This window comes from Neovison vison, chromosome 10 (genome assembly GCF_020171115.1).
Source record: "Neovison vison isolate M4711 chromosome 10, ASM_NN_V1, whole genome shotgun sequence".
Lineage (NCBI taxonomy): Eukaryota > Metazoa > Chordata > Mammalia > Carnivora > Mustelidae > Neogale > Neogale vison.
In genome coordinates, this window is record NC_058100.1 from 66,127,611 (window position 1) to 66,143,223 (window position 15,613).

The following is a 15,613-nucleotide window of genomic DNA, read 5'->3' on the forward strand; positions in this document are numbered from 1 at the left end:
GGCTCTCCCCTCAGTGTGGAGTCTACTTTGGATTCTCTCTCCCTCTCCCTCCTGTTCATTCTCTCTCTTTCTCTCTCTCAATTTTTCTCAAATAAAAAAAATTTTTTTAAAGTTATTTTTAATTTAAGTAAATCATTAGTTTCACCATTGCTCACTGAAAACTGTTGAAATTCCCTGGCTGGAAATGCATAGCCTCTGAGACTTGGTCCATTCATTTTCCCAGTTTTATCTCTTCCCCAAACCTCTGCACATTGTGCTTCCCAACCCAACTGAGCTGCTCATCTCCACCTCCTGCCTCTGCCCCTCTGTTCACATCTAAGATGTCTTTACCACCTGCCAAACACTAGCCACCACCTTTACCACCTGTTGCCTTGACACAGAAAGATGGTCATGATACAGTGTTGATTATCAAAAGCAGATTGCATATATATGCATATACATGTACACACACACACACACACACACACACACACTGTTAAGGATACTTATTTTGAAGAAGTAAAAGTACAGGCTGAGTATAATTTTCTTTTTATCTTTCAACTATTTGGTATAAATGGCATAAACAACAAACACCTACTACTTTTGCATTAAAAATTTTGCCTGCTCATCAAGTTCTCTTCCTTGAAACCTTTTCCAAAAGCTGCAAAGAATTTCTATCACCTTTGATCACTGTTGCAATTTGAATCTTTTTTTGTGGTACTGAATCCCCTTCCCTTTCCTTCCTTTCCCTTCCCTTCCCGTCCATCGCCCTCCCTCTCCTGGACTAAGAGCCTGGGAGGGCAAAGGGATAGATACTGTTATCAGATATTGTATCCTTCTCCTTTCCTTACACTGTTCATATTAGAGGAATAGGTTATTTAATAAATAAATAATAAGATACTCAATATGAAAGTATTCAGAATGATTTGAAACCTACATTTTGTTGGGTTAATCTCAGCACACAAATTAAGATTTTGAATCTCTGAATGTGCTCTTGGTTGGATACTCACTTTGATGTATGGCAGACGTTTCAGTTGCTCCTCATGTTTACAGCTTCCCTCTTCCCTCTTCCCTCTTGGGAAAACCACACTTCCCTGCCCCACTGAAGTTCAATGGGCCATGTGACTATTTGGGGTGGAAGAATTAGAATCTTGGGCATACTTCTCCATGCTCTCTCATGTCCCACTCCTGTTGTGATGGCAACATCCCAGGAGAGAAGCAGTTCCTTCAGCCTGGGCCCCTGAGTATCCATGATAGGCACAGTCTCTTGTTAATGTGTCTTGGATGTGTGAAATTAGGGAGAAATCACTTCTGTTGTATTAAGCCACTGAGAGAGATGAAGGTCTTGTTTATTACTGCAGCATAACTTCGCCTAGCCTGGCTAATGTTAGAGGGGAGGAGACTTTAGATGTCCTTAAAGATCCTTTAAACTCTCAGGAAATGAATTTAGACCCCAATTTAGAAGAACTGTTGGTCTAGATGCTATTTAGAAGACTCATTATAAGTCAGAGATTCTCAAAAATCCTCCCTTGATGGAAAGCACTGCTTCCTCCTGAAGCACAGTGCAAGCAAGGCACTCAGCAGGTTCTGGCATGAGGCTCACCACGTTGGGATCCAGCAACTGGCTGCTCAGTCATTGTCACACAATGGGGCAGCAGCTCCAGAACGTAAGATGGATGGAGTCCGAAAGCTTGCCTGCAAGAGAGAGTCTTGTGCTCCTGGCTGGAGTGATGGAGAGGACCCTTCTCCTGGTAGGTGCCAGTAAAAAGCTTTGGACAAGCCAACAACAACAACAAAACACACACACACTTCTCCCACATACTTACTTACTACATGGATTTTTTTTAAGATTTTATTTATTTGTTTGACAGACAGAGGTCACAAACAGGCAGAGAGGCAGCTAGGGGTGTGGGGTGGGGAAGCAGACTCCCTGCTGAGCAGAGAGCCCAATGTGAGGCTGGGTCCCAGGACCCTGAGATCATGACCTGAGCTGAAGGCAGAGGCTTAACCCACTGAGCCACCCAGGTACCCCTACTACATGGATTTTAAAACTGGCAAAGAAAGGCAGGTCTGAGCTTGCCCCAGAGTATGAGAAACTGGAGATTATGTCCCTGAAAAGCCTTGCATATGATGCTTGATATACAAAATAATTTGGGCACCTTAAACCAAAATTTTTGTGTGTGGTTCCTTACCTCCAGCCTTTACCACAGATAAATGATCAAATCCTGAGAATCATCAAAAGTCAAAGGACTGATGAAGAGTGGTCACTGCTTCCAGCAAGTGGGTGGGGCTCATCCATTCTGCCTTCAGCTTCCGAAAAATATCCTCTTGGAAAATGTATTACTCATGGAAATGAAGAGAGGGTATTTCCCTCTGTGGAGTATTTCCTGCCTTGAAAAGTCACCATGCCTTTTCCCAGCCCCGAGAGATGGACCTCCAAGGATGGAGATGTAATGGATCTAATTGCTTAATCCTGGTTAAGTGAATTCCTCTTTCCCACAATAAAATAGTAATAAAAATGACTGGGAATAGGATAACCTGAATGTTCATGTTTCATTAACCTATGATTAAAAGTTAGAAATTAAATATCTCGAAGTGCTGTGGTCCCAAATACTCATATAAACATACCAGGCTCTCACAGAGTCCCACTCTCCAAAGTGTTTTGAGAATTCTCAAAGGAATGTCTCTCATAGGCACATCCATGCACCAGTCTATACCAGCAGGGCTGGCCAAACCAGCTATTGTCAGCTCCAGTGGCTGCCACAGTGGTGGTGAGAATGGAATTCTCCTTACCAAGTTCTCAGCGCCATTTGCTCCAGCCAAAAAAATGTTGCAAAGTCTCATTCACCCTCATAGGATGTTGGACCACTGCTGGACTTGTGAAACAGCTTTCCCAATTTATATCGCAAGTCCTTGGGATATATCCTTGGCCACATACTAGGATACCTACCAGGAAGATTGGTTTGGGGACAGCTTCTGGTAGCATGGCACTGTAATTCATCATTTCTTCGGTGAAGTGAGGGTTGGAGGTAGGTCTCAGCTGTAGTCCAATAAGCCAGCTTGTTGTGTTATATCTTACAAAGTACTTCCACAGTTTGGTATTCCCATAAACCATGTAGTGCAGAGCATATATCATTTCCATTTTAGAAAACCAAGGCAAAGAGAAGTTTTTTTATTTGCCCAAGCTCATAGGGCTAGCAAATGGAGCTGCTTAGACTTGAACCTGGGATTCCAGCTCTAAACCTGAGTGCAGGAAAGGCAGTAAGCACAGTATACTGAAAAACATGCAGCCTTGGAGTCACACTTTGTGTTTGGGTTACTAGCTGTGTGACCTTGGATAAGTCTCTTGATTCCTCTGTTCTTCAATTTCCTCCTCTATGAAGTAAGAATAACAATGCATCTCATAGGTATTGTTAAACGAGGAAGTACATACAACACTCATAGGAGAGAGAACCTGACACATTAGTAAGCACAGGAAAGAGTTAGATGTTATTAAAATATTACTAATATTATTTTTATATATTACTGTGACCCACTTAACGCCTTTTATTAATAAAAAGAGCTTGAGATGGTTACAAATAACTTCTTCCCTTTATCTATATGCTCTTCCATTTAGGAAGAATAAAATTAGTGCTTATAAAAGTACTCCACAGAGAAATGACAGAATGGACTGTGATTAATGCCAGTTTCTATCGTCTGCTTAGGATGTCTGCAAAGTTGCTTTAAAACGATAATAGTTCAGCCCCGAGAGAAATCATATAAGAATATTACACGAGGGCGCCTGGGTGACTCAGTGGGTTGAGCCTCTGCCTTCAGCTCGGGTCATGATCTCAGGGTCCTGGGATCAAGCCCCGCATCGGGCTCTCTGCTTGGCGGGGAGACTGCTTCCTCCCCTCTCTCTCTGCCTGCCTCTCTGCCTACTTGTGATCTCTCCCTCTCTCTCTGTGTCAAATAAGTAAATAAAATCTTAAAAAAAAAAAAGAATATTACATGAAAATCTCAAGACCATGATTTGTGGAGTGGGCTCTTTTTTGATTAACATTTATAATGAAAACAAATGATAACTAAGTCATTTCCTAATAAGCCAGATCATCTTGTCCTGAAATCGTTATGCCTTAAATAACTATTCATACTTTCTGCTAAAGTTTGTTGATCTGAAAATGTTTTTATTTCATGTTTATTTTTAAAACAATAGCTTTATTGAGCTATAATTCACATACCATAAAGTTCGCCCTTTAAAAGTGGTTTTGGGTATATTCCCAGAGTTGTGCAACCAGCACCATTATCTAATTCCAGAACATTTTCATCACCCCAAAAGCAACCTCCTACCCATTCTCAATCACTCCCCATTTCCCCTGCCTCTAGCCTCTGGAAACCACTGGTGTATTTTCTGTCTCTATGCCTTTGCCTATTCTGAACATTTCCAGACATTGTATTTGAAAAACTATAATTTCAAGCTTAGAATATCATTTTTCTCTGAGGTGGATTTATATTTGCTTCTCAAAGGAGAGTAGGGGATTAGTTATCTCCGATTACTTTAATTACTCAGATGACTTTAGTAGCCTGACATGATTCAAAGCTGATTTTCCTGTTCCTCTTAAGGCAAGTCTAGGGAATACCATGACTCCTCGGGGCAGCTCTTTGGGGTCTCAAACCCAAGCTTAACAGGAAATTAGTAGGGCCCCTCTTTAGGAGGCTCTGAACTCTTATTTGTGTTGCCCCAATCTTGTAAATTTGTGTTAAATTTTACACATCTTCTCAGTTTCCCAACCTTTCCTTAACTTTTCTCAATTTAGATGGCTTCCCTGAGGGAAGAGGCATCCCCAGGGCCCAGCCCAGCTCTGACTGTATTTCCATTGCCCACTTCTTTTTTTTTTTTAAAGATTTTATTTATTTATTTGACAGAGAGAGATTACAAGCAAGCAGAGAGGCAGGCAGAGAGAGAGGAGGAAGCAGGCTCCCTGCCGAGCAGAGAGCCTGATGCGGGACTCGATCCCAGGACCCTGAGATCATGACCTGAGCCGAAGGCAGCGGCTTAACCCACTGAGCCACCCAGGCGCCCCCATTGCCCACTTCTTGACTCTGTATTTCTACTTGTCTTGTTACCTCTCCAATTATCTTCAGTTTTTATTTCCCTATTTCCTGATTTTTCCAATTTTTCTTGGATTCTTCTCAGTGAGAAGTTTCATTTAAAATCTAACTGTTATTTCCTCCTTCATGCAAAACAGACAAAGAGGAAAATACTTCCACATATTCAACAGCTTCAGAAAAATCTCTGTGCCCTGTCATTGGGAGGACAGACACCCCCACTGTGTGGGGTCTGTGAGGATTCAGAGATAAACTTCACCAAGTGCTTAGTGAGTTTGTAACAATCGTTTCCCAATTTGTTCCAGCCTGTAGAAAGCACACAGCCAAATTTTGATCCTTCTAGCAATTTATGATTCAGAATCTTATGATACATCCTTTGTGGAAAAAATCCTAGCTCAACTTCATTGTATTGTCTGCATTCCAATTGTTTCATCCATTTTCCTTAAATCTTGGATTGCATGTATTTTTATAAGCCACTCTGAATCACTTAAGTAGGAGGTGGGACATAAATAAGTAAATAAAATAAGTTAAATAAAGGTATTTTGAATTGCATTATGCTATACACACAGAAGGAGATATTGATATTAGCACAAGATTGAACCAGTTGCCTGAGGTAGCAGAACTTTGAGGTCCTTTGTCTTCTCGTGCCACTTGCTGACATCCTTGCTCGCCCTTCAAGGCCTAGTCCAAGGATCTCTCCTTTGGAAAGACTTTTCTGGTCTCACCTCCACACAAGCTTCTTTCTTTAATCATATTGGACCATCTATTGCTGGACAGTGACTTGCCCTGCCAACCTCACTCTCTTTATGTGTCTGTAACCTCCACAATGCCTAGAAAGAGAAACATTTAAAAAACATTTAGAAACGCTGAGAAAAATTTAAGGCATTGGGGCGCTTGGGTGGCTCAGTCGTTAAGCATCTGCCTGCAGCTCAGTTCATGATCCTGGGGTCCTGGGATCAAGTCCCACATTGTCGGAAAGCCTGCTTCTTCCTCTCCGGCTCCCCCTGCTTGTGTTTCCTCTCTCGTTGTGTCTCTCTCTGTCAAATAAATAAATAAGATCTTTTAAAAAAAAATTTAAGGCATTAAATTAAATTATTTTACAACAGCTTTACTGATATGTTATTGTCATGCAGTAAGCTGTGCATATTTAAAATGTGTAATTTTGATACGTTTTGGCATATGCAAACCTCTGTAAAATTATCATCACCATCAAGATGATATATCCACCACATTAACCATTCATTTATTGATGGACATTCAGGTTATTTCAAAATTTTATTTAAAAGAAAGCTGCTCTAAGCATTCATGTAAAAGTCTTTATATGGGCATATGCTTTCTTTTCTCTTGGATAAATACATAAGAACAGAATGTCTAGGTCATTTGGCAGATGTTTGCTTATGTTTTTATAAACCACTAAGCTGTTTTCAACATGGTTTTACCATTTTACATCCCCAGTAGCAGTATATGAGACTTTCAGTTCCCCCACATTCTCCCCACACCTATGGTCAATCTTTTTACTTGTAGCCATTCTAGTTTGTATGATGTGATATCTCATTATGGCTGTAATTTGCACTTACTCAATGCAACTTAATGTTGACTGTCTTTTCATGTGCTTTTTTTTGGTTTTATCTTCTTTGGTGTCTGCTCAAGTTTTTTATGTATTTTTTAATACATTGTATGCTTGAATCTATGGTCCATTTTGAGTTAAAATTTTTTAAATGAATTAAAATTATCTTGAGTTAATTTTTGAATTACCTCTATAACTTTGTTAAAAATCAATTGTCCATGAATGTGTGGGCCTTTTTCTAGATTTTCTCTTCTGTTCCATTGATCTATTTTTATACTAATACCACACTGTCTTAATTGCCATAGTTTTATATAACTCTTGAGACTAGAATATTAATTCTCCAATTTTGTTCTTCTCTTTCAGAAGGCTATTTTTGGTCTGTTGTATTTTAGTAGGAATTTTTAAATGACTTCATCTATTTCTACCTTTTAAAAAAGGCTGCTGAAAATTTTATAGTGATTGCATTGAATTTATGGATCAATTTGGGGAGACTTAATGCTTTAATAATGAGACTTCTAATTCTTGAATATGATATATCTTCCCATTATTTAGATCATCGTTTAATTCTCCCAGCAATGGTTTGTAGTCTGTAATGCAGAAATCTTTTTTTAAAGATATATTTATTTGACAGAGAAAATAAGCAAGTGCGAGTGGGGGAAAGGGCAGAGGGAGAGACTTTTCAAGCAGACACCCTGCTAAATGTAGATCCTGATGCAGGTCTCCATCTAACGACCCTGAGATCATGTCCTGAGTCAAAACCTCTTGTTAAGCCAAGAGGCTTAACAAACTGAGCCACCCAGGACCCGCACTAAAGAAATCATTTACATCTTTAGCCTGATTTGTTCCCAAGCATTTCAAAACATTTTATGCTGTTGTCAATAGTGTGTGTGTATATATACATGTGTATGTATCAAATACACACATATATTATTTATGTATATTATTTATTTATATTATTGTTTGTACCATAATAATATGTATATTATTATTTCAACTTACAATTGTGTGTTACTGGTATATGGAAACACAGTTGATCTTTGTATATTGATCTTATATTCTGCTTCCAAATGAAACTTTCTTCTTAGTTCTAGGAGCTTTTTTGTAGATTCCATCAGATATTTCTACCCAAATAAGCACATCGTCTATGTATAAGAACAGTTTTGCTTCATTTCTACTATGGATGACTTATTTCTTCTTGAATTGAGTTGAGGTTTAATAATGTTGGAAGTCCAGGGACCTGAGTTTTAATGCCAACTCTGCCATAACTATTGTGCAACCTTTGGCAAATTGCTTTTCCTTGCTGAACCCCAGTCACCCTGTAAAATGGTCCATGTCGTCTCCTACTTCTAACATTCAGTAAGACAAAGAATGCTTTCTGAAAGGTATTAGTACTCTAATTGTAATCCACGGCTTCCTGCCTCGAGGCCTCTGAGTTCTAGGTTCTTCCGGTTAAGCAGTTGACTCATCCTGTTCGGGACAGTTGAGTTGAACCAAAGGGTGTCAACCTCTTCTCCTCCCAACCTTCCTGTGAAATAGGGGAGTGGCTGTATTCAGTCATCCTTTTACTGTTTGCTCTGCTGCCTCCTATTGGCAAAGCCCAGTCTTCAGGGTGGGTTGTCTGTGTTCTGGCAAAAGCCAGAGCATTTAACTCAGGAAAAAAATCAGTTGCTTTCTTATACACTAACAATGAAAATACAGAAAGGGAAATTAGAGAATCAATTCCATTTACTATAGCAGCAAGAACCATAAGATACCTGGGAATAAACCTAACCAAAGACATAAAGGATCTGTACTTGAAGATCTACAGAACACTCATGAAAGAAATTGAAGAAGATACAAAAAGATGGAAGACCATTCCATGCTCCTGGATCATAAAAATAAACATTGTTAAAATATCTATACTGCCTAGAGCAATCTATACTTTCAATGCCATTTTAATTAAAATTCCACTGGCATTTTTCAAAGAGCTGGATCAAACAATCCTAAAATTTGTATGGAACCAGAAGAGACCCCGAATTGCTAAGAAAATGTTGAAAATGAAAAACAAAACTGGAAAAAAATAAAATTAAAAAAACAAAAATTGGGGGCATCTTGTTGCCTGATTTTAAGTTTTACTACAAAGCTGTGATCACCAAGACAGCATGCTACTGGCACAAAAACAAATACATAGACCAGTGGAACAGAGTAGAGAGCCCAGATATGGACCCTCAACTTTATGGTCAAATAATCTTCAATGAAGCAGGAAAAAATATACAGTGGAAAATAGACAGTCTCTTCAATAAATGATGCTGGGAAAATTGGACAGCTATGTGTAGAAGAATGAAACTCGACCATTCTCTTACATCATACAAAAAGATAAACTCAAAATGGATAAAAGACCTCAACATGAGGCAGGAATCCATTAGAATCCTAGAGGAGAACATAAGCAGTGACCTCTTCTACATCAGCCACAGCAACTCTTTCAAGATATGTCTCCAGGGGTGCCTGGGTGGCTCAGTGGGTTAAAGCCTCTGCCTTCAGCTCAGGTCATGATCCCAGAGTCCTGGATCGAGCCCCACATTGGGCTCTCTGCTCAGCAGGGAGCCTGCTTCCTCCTCTCTCTCTGCCTGCCTCTCTGCTTACTTGCGATCTCAGTCTGTCAAGTAAATAAAATCTTAAAAAAAAAAAAAGATGTGTCTCCAAAGGCAAAGGAAACAAAAGTGAAAATGAACTTTTGGGATTTCATCAAGATCAAAAGCTTCTGCACAGCAAACAGTCAACAAAACAAAGAGGTAACCCACTGAATGGGAGAAGATATTCACAAATGACACTATAGGCAAAAGGCTGGTATCCAAGATCTATAAAGAATTCTTCAAACTTAACACACAGAAAACAGATAATAATGTCAAAAAATGGGCAGAAGACATGAACAGACACTTCTCCAAGGAAGACATACAAATGGCCATCAGACACATGAAAAAATGTTCATCATCATTAGCCATCAGGGAGATTTAAATCAAAACCACATTGGGATACCACCAATTGGGATTATACCAGTTAGAATGGCCAAAATTAACAAGACAGTAAACAACATGTGTTGGAGAGGTTGTGGAGAAAGGGGAACCCTCTTACACTGGTGGGAATGCAAGTTGGTGCAGTCAATTTTGAAAACAGTGTGGATATTCCTTAAGAAATTAAAAATAGAGCTTCCCTATGACCCTGCAATTGCACTATTGGGTATTTACCCCAAAGATACAGATGTAGTGAAAAGAAGGGCTGTCTGTACCCCAATGTTCATAGCAGCAATGGCCACAGTCACCAAACTGGAAAGAACCAAGATGTCCTTCGAGAGATGAATGGAGAAAGAAGATATGGTCCATATATACAATGGAGTATTATGCCTCCATCAGAAAAGATGAATACCTAACTTTTGTATCAATATGGATGGGACTGGAAGAGATTATGCTGAGTGAAATAAGTCAAGCAGAGAGAGTCAATTATCATATGGTTTTGCTCATTTGTGGAGCATAAGGAATAACACAGAAGACATTGGGAGATGAAGAAGAGAAGTGAGTTGGAGGAAATTGGAGGGGGAGATGGACCATGAGAGACTATGGACTCTGAGAAACAAACTGAGGGTTTTGGAGGGGAGGGCAGTGGGAGGTTGGGTGAGCCTGGTAGTGGGTATTATGGAGGGCACATATTGCATGGAGCACTGAGTGTGGTGCATAAACAATGAATTCTGGAACACTGAAAAGAAATTAAATAAGTAAATTTTAAAAATAAAATTAAATAAATCAACACAAATCTGGTTGAACTGAAAAAAAAAATCAGGTGAAAGCCACATATCTAGAAAGAGCACCTTCATTTGGTATTTTTAAAAATGTTGTCATTACATACATTCCATTCTTTTGCTTTTGAATTCAGTCCTTATCAATAATGTAATGTTCTACTAAGACAAGATAGGCTAAAAAGCTGAAAAGACACAGTCCTGTCCTTCAGGACCTTGAGGCCACAAGAGAATGGTCTATTCTCTGTCTTTTTGAGAGAGGGATGGGAAGACAAAGCTATGCTGGACTATGTTGGAGAAGGTCTGGATCCTTAAAAATAAGGAATTTGGGCAACCCTAAGCAATGATGGCAATGAGAGGTAGAGTGGACATTTTTATTCTTTTGAGTTACCTGCATCTAATCTCATTTCTGGGTTTGGGAACCATCTCTTACTCTGAGAAGGAGTCCACGTCTCATCAGAGGGAAGGTGCTCCAGGCTTCCCAGCATCCAGGGCACCCTCTAGGCCTGACCAATCAGATATGCTCACCCCAAATTCTGAATCCAAACCTGGTGATACAGGAACCATGCAAACTCCGCCCAGCAATGAAGAAAACAGCAGCTACATCTGATCCCCTGCGGCTGTTGTAGCACACCTCATTTCTAGAATTCAGAATCACCTGTTTCAACTCTTACATTTTACAAATGCAGTGTGGAATACATTAAGACCAACCAAATGAGAACAGGCAAGGGGTATTATTTATTCAGAGCTTATTATAGCAAAGAAGTCATCTACTATTACTTGTGTTTTAGCACAGACTTAAAGGCTTGCAGGGATGGGAAATCTTTACAGCAGAAAACAAGGAAGCCTTTGGGGATACTTTGATTGGCATGAGGAAGATGTTAGTGGGCTAACGAGAAGCAGGGCATCCTATGTGATTGGTTAGGAGTGCCAATTCAACTTTCCTGGTTCCTGCAAAGTTGGGAGTGTGAACAAAATATAGGGAATCTGTCACTTACCATTCAAATCATGGCCATCAAGGGACCAATTGCTACAGGGGTTATAGTTTGGATTCCTGGGATGGTTGCTAGATAGTGGTCTGACTTCAAATCCAACTTACAGATAGCAGAGTGGCTTCCCGGGCATGGCACTGTAGGCAATGGGTTGGTTTCCCAAGCTGCAGATTGTAGATCAGAATTCTACTTTCACATTGGTCTAGCCACTGTACATTTGTATATTCAATCTCTCAGCAGAAACTGAGACCTGGAGAGGTAGAGTAACCAGAACTGATAGGTCAACGTGAAGTATGGCACATATATCTTGTGACCTCCAAAGGAATTTACATTCAGCTTGTTGAGGAGACAAAGTTTAGACCATGGAAAAAGGAAGGTCAACATAGATGTCGTAGAGAGTAGTTGTACCAGGAAGTTAACACCACAGCTTGTTAGAAAGGCTCATCACCTTCTTCTCAAGGCAGGACTGCTACAATAACCAGAGCTTCTATTGATCCAGTGCTCTCTATAGACTGGATATTCTGCCCAGCCAGTGAAGTGAAGCGGTCAGATGCATGGTTCTCCAGTCTTCTTACTATATTCCTATTTTACCTCCACCATTGTAAGTTGTGTGAACTTAAACAAAGTACTTTACCTTTCTGGTCTTCTGCTTCATCATATGGAAAATGGGAATAATCAGAGCTATCTTATCACACTTTTATACAAAGTAAATGTGTCGCCCTCGGCCCGCAAGAACGACAACCAGCCTGGCATGGTGTTAATGCTTCGTCTCTTTATTTCGACAACTTTCTTAGCTTATATGTGTCAGGGTGACCAATAAGGGGCCAAACAATGGGGAGAGCCAATGAGAGTCCTGTTACTATGCTGATTAAATTTGAAACAGCCAATGACTATGTCCTCCTTCAGGTGGGCTTCACCAGAAAGTTCGGTGTTCACTTGCAGTGTATTTTGCTGGCAGTGAGCCAAGCACCATCGTGTAATGGTGGGGACTTTCCCGGCCGGAGGCGGTCCCCGACATCTCCCCCTTTTTTGTTTTATGGCAGAGATCGTGCCTGTCTTAGGTCGTCAGTAGCAGAAAACATCCTTACCCGTCATCAGACACAAGATATCGATGATCTCTGTCCTGTCTTAGGTTGGTATGTTTCTCTACTGATCTTACCCGTCTTTGACTACTGATGTAGCATGCTTAGCCACATCTGGGGAGATGTCCCAGCCTCTATTGACAAAAGGGCTTGTACTATAGCTCGGTTCTGCTCTCGCTGCTGTGTTCTCCATTGGCGAACTTTTCTGAATAGAAGCAGAATGCCAGTAAGAAGGAGGACAAGAAGACCAATTGTGCCAGCCCATTGTTTGGTAAACTGGAACATATTGCTGGATGTTTGAAATAGCTGGGAGGGAAACTGGTTGCACATGCGTACTCGTGTGAAATTTTGAAAATCGTCAGACCAAGCACCCTGCAAATACTGGGAGAGCTGTCAGGAGACATTCTGTAAGTCACTCATATTAGCATAGGCTATGGGAGTTACACAAATTGCCGGGAAGGGTGCTACACATCCCAGTCCCAATAGGGCCCCCAATATGTCCACTTGTTCTTGAACCAAATCCACTCTCTGGTTGACTATCAGGATTCCTGCTTGCAGATGTGCATTGATCTGGGTCTGTGTTTAAAGGGCAGCCGCCGTTCCTTCTGCAAGGGTGTTCACAGCTTCCACAGTGGGTATAGTTGCAGCAAGCGAGACTGCTGCTGCCGTGGCAGCTGCTGTAGATATAGCCAATGCTCTCACAATGGCGGCTGTGATACCAAAGTCTCTCTTCTTTCTGGATAGCACCACCGGTAACTTGTCCTCTGGAATGAAAACTGGGATAGGAACATGGGTAGGGATACGCATAATCACAGCCAGCTTGAAGGCCGTGACATTCCAGCACTGGGAAAGATAGCAATTCTTAGTGTAATTCAACGTATCATTCAGCTCGCTAGCATTTGTTACGAGGGAAAGGAAAGGTGGCGAGACCCATATGGGAGTGGGCTGATAAATAATATTATTGGGACAAGACACATTAACTGTTGTCTCAAAGGTACCAGAGTCATTTTGTTTATAAGAACAGTTGAGGGGTTTGCCACCATTTAACATGGACACTGCTGAGATATCAGTACATGCTCCTAGCAAGTTACAGACCTGCCATGCATCAAAGGGAGAGGAGGGAATATGAGAGAAGAGTTAGTCACTGGTAAAGGATATAGCCATGCTTTAACCACTGCTCACAGCTCTCTGGCTTGAGTCTGCCGCAGGAGGTGTAGCATCTCCAGAGTTATCATCAGCATCTTCAGCATCATGACTGGTGTTCGGAGGCAAGGCTGCACGCACCAGCCACTCTGGGATCCAAATTGGAGCCTCTTTTTCCTGTGGAAAAACACATACAGACCCCCTACTCCATACTAACACTGGATCTGGTCCATTCCACTTTCCTGTGAGGATGTCCTTCCAAAGTACTAAAGGCTTAGGGGGAGCAGCAACAGCACTTGCATGTCTGTCTGCAGCTGATTTACCTGTTTTGTCCAACGTTAAAAAATTCAAAATAAAGAGAATGGTGTTGAGCTTATCTTTAGGGGACCTGAAGGTGTCCCCTATTCCCCCTTTTTGTTTATAAAGCGCATTTTTTATTGTAAGATGCGCGCGCTCCACAACACTCTGTCCTTGTGGGTTATAGGGTATTCCATGTATCAAGTGAATGCCAAGTTGTTGTAGGAAGGCTTTAAAGGGTTGTGAGGTGTAGGCTGGACCATTATCTGTCTTTAACTGGCGTGGCTTTCCCCATGCCGCGAAAGCCTGTAGGCAACGGGTGATAACATCTCTGGATTTTTCCCCCGTATGCACTGAGGCGAAAATTATTCCAGAGAAGGTATCTACAGAGACATGAACATATCTTAACTTTCCAAATTCTGAAACATGTGTGACATCCATTTGCCATATATGATTAGGTAACAGACCCTTAGGATTAACCCCCAAAGACGGTGCAGGTAGTAAAGTCACACAGTTTCTGCAGGAGACTACTATGTCCCGTGCCTGTGCTTTTGTTATGTTAAATTTGAGGCGAAGAGTTAAAGCATTCACATGGAACAGCTTATGATAATGTCTTGCCTGTTGCAGCGGGTCCTCAATGGCAAAGACAAATTCTCCTCTGGTTAAGGAGTCTGCTAACCGATTACCTTGTGTCAGGGGGCCTGGTAAGGTTGTATGAGCTCTTATGTGGCCAACATAAAATGGAGCCTTCCTGTCCCAAACTAATGTTTGGATTTCTTGTAATGCCTTAGAGATAGTAGACCTGGCATTAATAGAACCCACATTTTCAATGATAGAGACAGCTTGCACCACATATCTACTATCTGATAAAAGGTTGAAGGGTTCTTGATGAAACATCTGAAATGCTTTTATCACTGTGAGCAGCTCGGTTTCTTGGGGAGAGGAGCTTTGAAATAGGAAGGTCCAACTCTCTTCTTTGGTAACTATAGCTCCTACTCCTTGCTTAGATCCATCAGTGAATATAAGCCTTACATTACTGAGGGGTTTATGGTGAGTGATCCTAGGATATATGATTGGATTGGATAAACTGAACTGCAGCCATGGATGTGATGGGTAGTGGTTATCAAATTGAGCGCACGTTATAGTTATCAAAATGGCCCAGTCATCATCACAGGCTGCTAGGCACTTTATTTGTTCCTGCGTATATGGTGTTATTATAGTATCTGGTTGTTTACCAAATGCTGCTATACTAAGTTTAATCCCTTTAAGTATAATTTGTGCAACGGCGCTTGGGTACCAAGGCAAGACCTTCCCTGGAGAGTGGGCCAAACTAACCCATGATATGGGGCCATATTGCCAAAAAACTGCAGTGGGAGCTCGTTTTTAGGCAAGGACACAAAATAGCAAAGGTTTGGAATAGTCAATTCTGTCTATCTGAGCAGCTTCTAGCCTTTTCTGGATCAGATTGATGGCTGCTTTTGCCCCCTCAGTCAACTGACGAGGAGAGGTGAGGTTAGGGTCTCCTTTAAGTGTCTCAAATAAGGGTGACAACTCCTGATCAGTGAGTTTTAGGTAGGGCCTGATCCAATTGATATCTCCTAACAATTTTTGAAAATCATTTAATGTGTTTAGGTGATCTGTCCACAGCGTTATCTTTAAAGGTCTGACTTTAGTATTCTCTAACCTAGTTCCCAAA